Source organism: Mycteria americana, chromosome 4 (genome assembly GCF_035582795.1).
Source record: "Mycteria americana isolate JAX WOST 10 ecotype Jacksonville Zoo and Gardens chromosome 4, USCA_MyAme_1.0, whole genome shotgun sequence".
Classification (NCBI taxonomy): Eukaryota; Metazoa; Chordata; class Aves; order Ciconiiformes; family Ciconiidae; genus Mycteria; species Mycteria americana.
The window spans coordinates 35,795,608-35,806,231 of NC_134368.1; the positions used below are offsets into that span (position 1 = coordinate 35,795,608).

The 10,624-nt window shown below is 35.5% G+C and overlaps 1 long non-coding RNA gene across 1 annotated transcript; it reads right to left on the reverse strand.

Annotated features, from left to right (window-relative positions):
• Positions 1-442: 442 nt before the first annotated feature.
• On the reverse strand, positions 443-10,107 carry LOC142408644 (uncharacterized). Its single transcript, XR_012775360.1, has 3 exons — positions 9,929-10,107; positions 3,256-3,332; positions 443-2,526 (listed from the first exon to the last, which is right to left on the reverse strand). It is a non-coding gene; the product is annotated as an uncharacterized LOC142408644 (long non-coding RNA).
• Positions 10,108-10,624: the final 517 nt, after the last annotated feature.

The window sequence follows — 10,624 nt, forward strand, 5'->3', positions numbered from 1 at the left end:
GATAAGAAATGTAGTGTACGGTCCCTCTCATTATTTTATCTCCGTAAGGTATCTGCATTCTTTTTTTTGGTTTTACTCATTTTCATATGTGTCAGTCCAAAATCCACCTCCAGACTGTGACACTTGTTGATAAGGCCTAGATGTGAGGACTTAAAATTTGTAATCTTGCTCATGAGCTACTGTTCTGGAATTAACTCCTTTTATCTGTTTACATACAGAAAAGTTTATTGGCTGTATTACAGGTTGTTCTGTTCTAGTTTAGCTCCATAACCTAGCACACAGTTCATAGTCAAAGTGTGCATTGATTGCAACCTTCTTCGTAAATTATTCAGATTTCTAAAAACATCTTGAAGAAGTATAAGAAAACTTAATAATTTTTGAAAGAAGACTTTATGATCCATTTATCAACATTTTGCAGAACAAATTAAAAAACAGACAAGTAATTTGTTACAAATTATCTGCTTAGTTCTATTTTTTACTTAAATGATTTGTTTCCTTATACCTTTCCTGAATAGTAAAATGTTCTTTTTTCTTACTTGAAAAGTCAGATTACTGAACTCCGTAATGAATTCAAAAGAGTGCAAGATATTCAGTATACTATTCCCTGAATTAGTGAACCCTATGTTATATGATCCTTTAAGATGTAGTAATAATAATAATAATAATAAAGGTTACTTACTTACATTAATTCTACTCACTGTCATTACTTTAGACACAATGCATAAAACCAATGCATTAAAACACAGTGAAGATCAATACAGTCATATATAAGCAGATCACCATGCAGTACTCCTTAAACAAAAAGTTACTCATTTATTTTTTCCATTGTAGAAATAGATTAAAAAAAAATAAAAAAATCCTAAATTATCTCAGTAGGGCAACGTAAGCTTGGAATAATACAGGAAACTGGGAAATTCCCAGTATAGGTCAAAACAATTGTTCAGTATCATAATAAAATAATATTATTCAGTAAGTATGGGATTTTTAAGAACCAGTTTTTACAAAGTTCAGTTATTTTCAGATAAGGGAAGCAGGACAAGACACTACCATAACAGCCAGAGCTCTTAAGTGCTGTGGGACTGCAAATCCGTATGTAGTACAGTAATGTGCTTTGTAGAGAAAAGTTCAGTCATATCTAGTTGGGGTCTAGAAACAGCACCACATCATCAGCCTCTTGGCACACCTAATTAAACTGAGTGGAGGAGCATGCTGCTTTGGTCCTTCTAGGACCAAACCAGAATCATTGCTTTTGAGCACAGTGGCAAAAAAACATATTTGGATCTCATGAGGATAGCTATTTGTGGTACTGCAACAAATACTGTGGGGGTACCCTGACATCCGTACTGAGCAGAGGTGGCACGGCAGCATCCCTGGGGGTGGTTCCTCTCTCAGCATCCCTCTGCGCCTGTGGTCCTCCCCTGTGGAAACCTCTGGGCAACAAAGGAGGAAGTGGGTACAAGCCTGGGTCAAAAAGTAGCTGCATAATTTATAGGCGGCTATCACATAGATTAACCTACCAAGTGGACAGGATAATGGGAAACCCTAATATTCCCTAACAAAAATTTCAAAGAGGAAACACCATTAAAAGTCTTGGTTCTGTTTCCAGATCTGTAAAACTTAATACTTAACAGATGTGGGGTGGAGGAGGAGAAAGGAAGGGGTCAGACTCCATCTTCTAACAAATCTGCAGAACTTTCTACTTCACAGCAGTGAAATACTTCTTTATGTTTACAACCCATTCTGTAAGGATGGCTGGGTGTCTGCTTATCTTTCCAACATATTTTGTCCTGAAAATATCATTTCAGCTTGCTGTTATTGGCCACACTTCTTCCCTTTTCCTCTCAGATATTCAGTGATGTTGAGGACTCAGAATTATTAACAGCTAGATTTTTGTGGCTGTTACCAGTAATGGAGTTCAGTATAGTAAGCTAAAGCTCAGATATCAGTGATTCACAGTGTGTCACTTCTCCAGTTTCCTTGTCTCCTGAGATCCCCACAGCTCCATCAATGGCCAGTAGCAGTAGACGAGGCGGTGTAAATGCGTACATCTTTCACAGCTTCACCTGGAACAATTCAGGCTTTGGCTATAATATAATGAAAGAGCTGCTGAAAACTTTGTTTCTTACTGTAATTGAACTGATTGAACCAGTCCATGAGCAGACCTTTACAGTCCTCAAACAAAGGAACAGCAGCAGTAGCTTGGGAAGCGTATCTACTGCTGTGCTTCCTCCACCGTATCTCAAAATCCTCAACAATGGGTTAAACTTGCTAAGAACAGAGCAGTGTCCATTTTTGCCATTTAATCACAGTGATACCCTGTGAAGCCAGCTGTACTTCTATGCAGGAGAGTAAGAAGGTATTAGTATCTAATCTAATAGATACTTAGATTAGAGACTGAAATATTTTGAATGATCCACACTGCACTAGTGAGAAGATATTAATACAGCAGATATGAAGAGTGATCCAAGAATAGATGGTATTTTGGCTCTGATTCATTCCTACAGTGTAACAGCACAACAGAACCACCTTGGAAGACAAAACAAACATTTTTAGTCTCAGTATCACATGACAGTCATGGCTAGGATGGGTCTTAGACTAAATTGTCAAGTGTTGCTCCAGTCCATTCTGGGGAAAAAAAAAGAAAGAAAAAGATCACTTTTTATGAGACAGTTTTGCTCACATTCACACAACTTTAAACTTTGTCTTACTGTGTAGTGTGTTGAAAACTGCAATAAAATGCTAAATTACAGTTGTCATGAGCTGGGGATTAGAGGCAAATTTGCAAGCATGGAAGCTGTAGATCTGTTCACTAAATATGTCAAACATGAACTTATGATAAGTAACTATTTTCAGCAGAAAAAACATGTATAATGAAAGATTGGACAAAGGAATAGGTACCTTCAATATCATATCGAAATGGATTAAAGGTATAAATGTATGATATATCATGTTCGAAAGTGTTACTTATCAGCTCAGAAATCATGCAAAGAAGTTTTAAACAGGCAAGCAGCCCATCTCAGCATAAATTTGATATGATTTACTTTGTAAATAAGCCCCATTGTCTTTTTTTTTCCTGTAGCTCTATTCCAGGTTTTTATTTGAGTTTGTAAAGTATAAATAGTCTTATGTGCTGGCATACTAACAACATTGCTTGCAAAATTCAATATATTGGGGGAGAAGATTTAAAATCACCGAGAATACATGGAGGGTTCCTAGAGATGTCAGACATAGAGGTACTGAAATGGCAATAAATACCTTCATTTGTTGATTTCTGGTTTCCAGAGCAAGATGAAATGTCACAGACTGCCCTTAGGTAATGTTGTCCAGAAATGCTGGAAGATAGAGAAAACAGCTTTCTGAAAGTACTTGCATCACCTCTGTTAAGGACACAAAACAGATGTTCATCCCTTTCTAGAACAATTTCTAGAGAATAGGTCATATTCAAAAACCATAAGCATTCTCCCCTGTAAATACAAATTCCTCTATTGTCAAATCCGTTGTCAAAATATTGTCAAAGTATTTAGGATGTTCAAAACGAGAAGGTCTTTGGGGAAGAATCCTTCATACACCCATAAATAATACAAAATAATAATATTCTACAAAAACCAACAATACTAAATGGTAATACAGTGATGTGGTAACTTTGGAAGATGCAAATTTTAAGTTGATCCATAACAGGAAAAATCAGATACCTGAAAAACATTTCAGACCCACCCCACCTTTTTTTTTTTTACTTTTCCCTTTCTTTTATAAAACTTCCTATGTTTTGGACATCCTCAGTAACTTTTCTCTGAAAATTGTCAGTAATAGATATTTAGATTAGAGACTGAAATATTTTGAATGATCCATCTTCTGCTGTAGCATTCAGGCCCAGGAATCAGGGATAGAAACTTCAGAAGTTGAAGACAGTATACAAATAATAGTTTTCAATTGCCATTGGATGGATTTTTTCTCCATGAATTCATTTCTTTTTTGAGTCAAGATATCCTTTTGCATCTTCAAAATGCCCTGTGCCAGCAAGTTCATAATTTAATGAAGGATTCCTACAATTGACACAGTTGAGACTTTTACTTTATGCTCAATTCCTTTTCTAGCTGTTCCTTACTTTTTGTCTTTTTGACTGATGAGCATTAATCAGAGAACTATTTTACTAAGTTAATTACAAACCCTGTTACCGTATAAGTGAATCCTAGTGAGTCCATCATTGTGGTGCATAGTGTTTTTAAGCTGTGCGGAGCCCACTAGTTTGACCTTGGGTATTTTTAGGATAAAGTAACAGATCTTTCTTTCCTGTTAACTATGGGGTTTAGATAGCTGATGGTCAAAGTAGCAGAGAGGACATACTATTCTGTTTACGCTTTCTAGTAAAGGTTTAAGTCTCAGGCCTTGATTCTCCTTTCCCTTTGCCCATTTAGTTTTTCTTTTGCTCGTGGTTTCTTTTCTCTGCTCACTTGTTTATTTTCCACCCAATGTTTCTCAGGTATTCCCTGTTTTCCTGGTGGCTATAATATTCCCTTCTTTGCTTTATGAGCTGAAATAGCAGCTAACAAGTATGCAGCCCATCATCAAAGGCTGTAATTAACAACAAACTTCATACATTTACGAAAGTTGTTACAGGTTTTCATACAGTCCCATAGTATAAAATAAGGCTGAGGATTGTATAGTTGCTTCAGTGAAGTTGATTGCCACCTTCCATGGATTTCAGTCAGAGGGCAATTTATCCCTCTTCGTTCAGCCGTGCGCAATGATTTGCGTAGCGTCCAATATGTAGTGTGCCTGGAAAGTGCTGAGTTAAGCACATTAGAATTTAAATGGGTAGTAACACAGGAACTCTAGTAGGATTTTTTTGGACCACAGGCTAAATTTGTGGGTGTTTTAACTTTGTCAGGTAGTTTAGAAAGCTACTTATATATGTATAGCCAAAACAGAGATCTTACAAAACTGTGAGATCTTACACCCTTCCTATATATTGTCAAGTTGTATCCGTTTGTTCTACAATGCATAGACTCAAAAGATACACGAAAGTACACAACAGCAAAAGCCAGTAACCCAGAAGGTTTGGAGAGTTAGGAAAAAATATAGGTAATAAGATAATTTGTTAGAATGCCTTTGGTCTACTTTTAATGTTTTATATGTTCTTTTTAGGTCATTTTAAGTAATAGGGGAAAATAGCAATAAATGTTAACAATCTAATTTAGTTTTACTAGAGAAAAATTGAATGCAATGAAATTTCTTAAAATAGTTTTCAGCTGAAGGCTGTATAAATGTTCCTATTAAAAATGTTCCTATTTGAAATCTGATTGAGTGCAATGTGCTTCTTAAAGTGACAAGATTTTCGGTAAATTTTATGTAAGTGGCAACAACAACAAAACACAAATTGTTAAGTTCAAAACTTCTACTAAATTGGAACTATTAGTGATCTGGATGGAGTTTAGATAGCTCTCCCAGCATGTCTTTGAACTGCAAAGGAAGTTAAGCAGGAACTTAGCTCAACTTCTCCAGAGCCAAAACTCTGTTGCTTAAAACGCTCTAGAATCTAAAGTACTGAGTGAATGTAAGCACCTTCACTGATAGGTAACTTGTCACATGAGTTTTCTGTCTGTTCTTGCAGTTAAATATTTAATTTATGACTGTATCCCATTTTATGCCCTATTATAAGGGCACTATATCACCCCCTATATGCCAAGTTTCCATTTCAATAGAACGGTGTGGTTAGGTGCTATTTCAAAAACCCTCTAAGCTTGTCTCTATAAGTGTCCATATATCTCTGTAAAGTCCTCTAAATTTTTTTTTCACCAAATTGCAAACATTTTAATGAGAGTGTCACTGAATATGTTCTAGTGGAAACTATGAGTTGAAGTTATTCAGCCAAAAGTAGTGTAATCATAAACACTTTTGGAATATGGAACCAGCTGATAAACGTAGACTACACCTACACTGCCTTTCTATTTGCAAAAGCCTCCAGAGGTCTTCATTTTCCAACCCTTCAGATCACACCTGACCAAGGGGGGTGTGTCATTCCCTTTTGGTCTGCTTGTATGATTTTCTTCCCACATAAATAGGTGCATGGAGGTATTTTTTACACCTGGGTCTCTTCTCAAGAAGTTGAATCACTATCTTGATGTACTCTTGGATAATGCAGTCTAGGTATTGCGACATCAACCCAGATGTTCCTATCATTGACAGTTGAATTACGTTACTTAATTTTTCAGGACTCTTGGGATCAGCTTTTCAAAAATATCTAGATATTCAATTCCTATTTCATTTTGGACCAACATCTTAAAAAATAATGCTCCTAAATATCTTTTTAAAAGTAAGCTTTAGAAACTTAATTCTGTTTTTATATTCAATACTGAAGCCTAAGAAGAGCAAAGCTATCACCATAAGAGAAACTATTAATCATTGTTTTATTTAGTGGCTGACTCTTTATCCATGGCATTGGTTAGCAACAAAAGACTTTGCATTTGGTTGGTTGATTTGTGACACGAAATATATACTATACAGGTACAGTCACTGTTCTTTCTTATCTTGAAGTTCATTTTAAATTTTTAATCTTATTTTGCATTACACTAGGAAAGTAGAATCTACAAGTCAATACTTTATCTGTTCTCGCTTCACTCTAAGTGCTATATGTTAACAAAATAAAAATCCTTTCAGCATTTTCCTTTCATTCTATCAAGGCACCAACTTCATATGTGGGTAGATAATTAAAACACGCACAGCCCACAAGCCTCTGAATCACATCTCTTTTCTCAGCTAAACATTCCTTTTTTTTCTCACCGTGCACATTTCAGCTTGGTTTTACACTAGTAAGTTCGTCATATAGCATTGATCAACAAGCTTTATTTATTATAATGGTAAATGTTGAAATAACTCTTTGTAGGAAAACAGCTCTTCACAAATTTTAAATTGTGCTGTTTGCATGCCTGCTTCTAGAACTATGAAAATTCTGTAAATTATGATGATTATTTTACAATTTTTATAAACAGGAATGTCACTTCTTTAATAAAATCAATACAACAAGAAAACTTTCCTGTCTTTTCCCTTTTTTATATCTGCACCATTATGTTAAATACTACTGAGGTGTACTTCAATAGTGTGCATTGTTCCAGGGCATATTGACCTAGAAGGTTAGTGCTTGAAAGCATTTATGAATGTTTTGAATTTACTTGGTCTGTTCTCATTAATTTTGAATCAGAGAAAATTTTGAATCCTTGTAAGTGTTATACAGATGAACACTAAGATACATTTTAACAGATCAATGAACCTGTTATTTTTTATATTACATCCTTCCCCTTTCTTTCATCATTATTTGTCTTTTATATTTTTGTCTTTCCAGTGTAGTTCACACCAAACTTAGACAGGTTTTTATTTTCACTATATATTCTGCTTTATATTTGTCATCATTGTCTCTTTCTTAGATATAAGAAATAGAACTAACTTATTATTAATTAACTTGTGGTCTCACCTCTGCTCTAGTACTAGAGCTAAAGAATTAGAAAATGCTTAAGGGTGAGAAATTGCTCCAGAGAAAAAAAGTCAGGTTTCCAGTAGAGCTGTCCGCTGATCCCTCATAATCCCCAGACTTTTGACACTATCGCCATGATTTTCTGCTGAAACAACCAAATTAAAATAGAGTGAAACTGTTTAAATCTTCAGTTCCCTGATCAGCGTGAATAGTCAGCCAAATGTTATGCTGCTGGTGTCTCTGCAAGTTGTTACAGAGACAGAATTTTACTTTATGTTTTTGATAACTACACATTCTTTGCTTCTGATCCATCTTTGGCTTGTTCACACTCTTGCTGAGGTGTAAAGGTCCTTTTAGACTAAGCTTAGACTGTCCCTCCCTGTGTTTCTTCTGCTCTGTCTGCAGGTTTTAGCCTTCCTTGGGTGCTACTAAGGGAACCCTGCCCCCTTCAATTATCAATCTCTGTGGTGAAGAAGTGGTTTCAAATGAAAGTCTTCCCCCTGAGAATCATTTCCTTTGACTGGAAAGTCTTGGCTAGTTGTAAGATTTTGCTCCATACATTTTGTTGTCCATCTTTTTCTGTGTCGTTCACTTTTTTGGAGGTCAGTCTGTGTTTCCATCCACAACACAATGCTGGAACCCATCAGCTGGAACAGCACACGTGACACAGATCAGACTGCTTTGGCTCCTCCCTTTTGTTTCTTTCTTCTTTTCATTTTTTCCTCTGGATTCTTTCTTGAGTAAAGCATTTTTGTACCCCAAACCACCTGTTACATTGCTTTCAGTTTCCAGTTCACTGCTGGACTATTCTTTTTTGAGTGCTCTCTATTGGATCCCTTATTTGCTATATTGCAATTTACCAAAAGACTTCCCAGCAGAAAGAAAGCATGAGCTCCCTCTTTCTTCTCCATGTTTATTATTAGTCTATTTCTACTTCTCTTCCCTTTTGAACTTCAGACCTTCCGAGTTCAAGTGAAATGTCTACATTAAGGTTCAGTGGTGACATAAGAGGCAGTACAGAAGTTAAACACACAGGTTATGGGAAGCTATATTTTCTGACTACAATCAGGAGCTGTTCTTCTTCTAGCTTTCAGTACCACAGAAAAGAAGATTCTTAAAAGTTCAGGGATGAGATTACTGGTGGCAAAAAAAGCTTCATTTACTTACTGTCTTCTCTCTGCATCAGAAACTTTCAGTGGGTTTGAAATATGAAATTATGTGCTGGAAATATTGTGCAGATTTTGACTGATTCCTGGTCCATCCACACAAAGAAAAGGATTTGAAGCTATTTTGAATGTTGTGCTGTGCTGTACAAGTTATATTCACAATATTTCACTGCAGTTATCAATTCATGCCTCCCAATCCTGTCCCACATCTTAATGTCTTGGTTTTATCCCTTAAAAGAAAGCCCATTTTCTTTCAAAGATGCAAGCCCCAAGTTATAGGCAAGAAATGTATTAAAGTATTCAGACAAAGGATGGAAAACGGCTATGATAGCAGGTTGCACTGATTTTCTGCATTTTGGTATTAGATGAGTGCTACATTTCTATCCTAGAGCTCAGATAAAAAGCAAACAAACAAACAAAAAACCACAAAATGAAACACACAAAACTCTTGAATTTATGTTCTACTTATCAGAAACCAAAACATGCAGAATAGAAAGGGTGAAATTTCTGCTAAAACAAAGAACCTAAACTCTAATATTTTCCTTAAAAATTTAATTTTTCCTCAGGCAACCAAGCAATCCTGGCAGGCTGGTGGTCTTTCTCACCAATTAATCTAAACTGCTAAGAATTATTGTAGTTCTCTATCCCCAGCTAACAATGACCTACTTTAAGCTACAGATTTCTGTTAAGTAAAAACCCATTAAAAGAAAAAAAAAAATCCCTCCAGGCCATCTGTTGTTTATTTTTCCTATTAGCAGCAAACTGTTCTCTTGGAGAACAAGGGTCAGTCAGTTCCACAGGAAATAGGAACATTCTGCCCTTTCATTTGCTGCTTTGTAAATAGTAGCAGGTATTACTTTTCCCTCATAATGTTTAAACAGGTAGAAGTGGGTAATGTGATAATGCAGTCTTTGCGACTATTGTTATTTGAATTCACTATAACACATCAGCTGAATGGGGATTTATGAACTCCTACTCCATGACATTTCTTTTGCAAATGGTGCAATGTTCTGACTACTTTCCTGATTCAAATTTATCTTTTGTTGCATGTTTTATCTTTAAGTTTCTGACAAGATAATGGCATGACACATATTACCTTACCAACGTTTCTAATATTTGTATTTTTCCTTTAGTTTAACTGCATTTTGTTTAACTAGGAACTTGTTTTCCTGTATAAAATAAAAATATCACAATCCAATTTACATCAAAATGAGCAGTTTAAGTATTATTTTTTCCCCTGAATACTCACAGCTTTTAGTCAGCTGTGGAGAAAAGAAAAGGGGAGGAATCTTACCCATGCATTTTCTGTAGCACGAAGAAGAGGAAAAGCAGTAGAAACAGGCAGCAAGTGTTTGTGATGATAATAACATGCACTGCAGGTATGAATGGATTTATTTCTTAACTAGCTGGTTTAGAAGAAATACATACACATCCAGCTATCTTTACAAAATCATCTTTTGCAACATCTAAAGTTAAGGAAGGCCAAAGCAGTGGGTGGTAGTTGAAGATAAGAGTGGTGAATCATATAGCTGCAGTGAGTAAAATGCTGAGCTTTTAATGAGACATATAAATAATTAGTAACACAGCCAATAAGGTTTTTTCCCCCTTCATTTTAGCTTTCTAAAATTGGAAGTGTGTGATGAGCAGTAAATTATTCTTTTCATTTATTGTCATGCTTGATAGTAAATCATCTTTATAACATTCCTCGATCTATTTAGAAGCTAGAGATCAGTAATAATTCTGGAGGCAAGGAAGAAATATAGACCAGGACTGCATTATTTCTTTTGGTTGCCCTCCTCACAATAGTGTTGATCCACTTCAAATTAACTTTATTAAAAGTAAACCCAAATTTGCTTCATTTCACACTCTGTAATCCAAGCTGAACAATGCATAAGATGAAAAAGATTCCTCAGAAAAAAAATATGAGAATCTGACAGCAATCAGTTGTAATTCTATTGATTTCTATGAGCATTTTGCGACAAGCAGATAA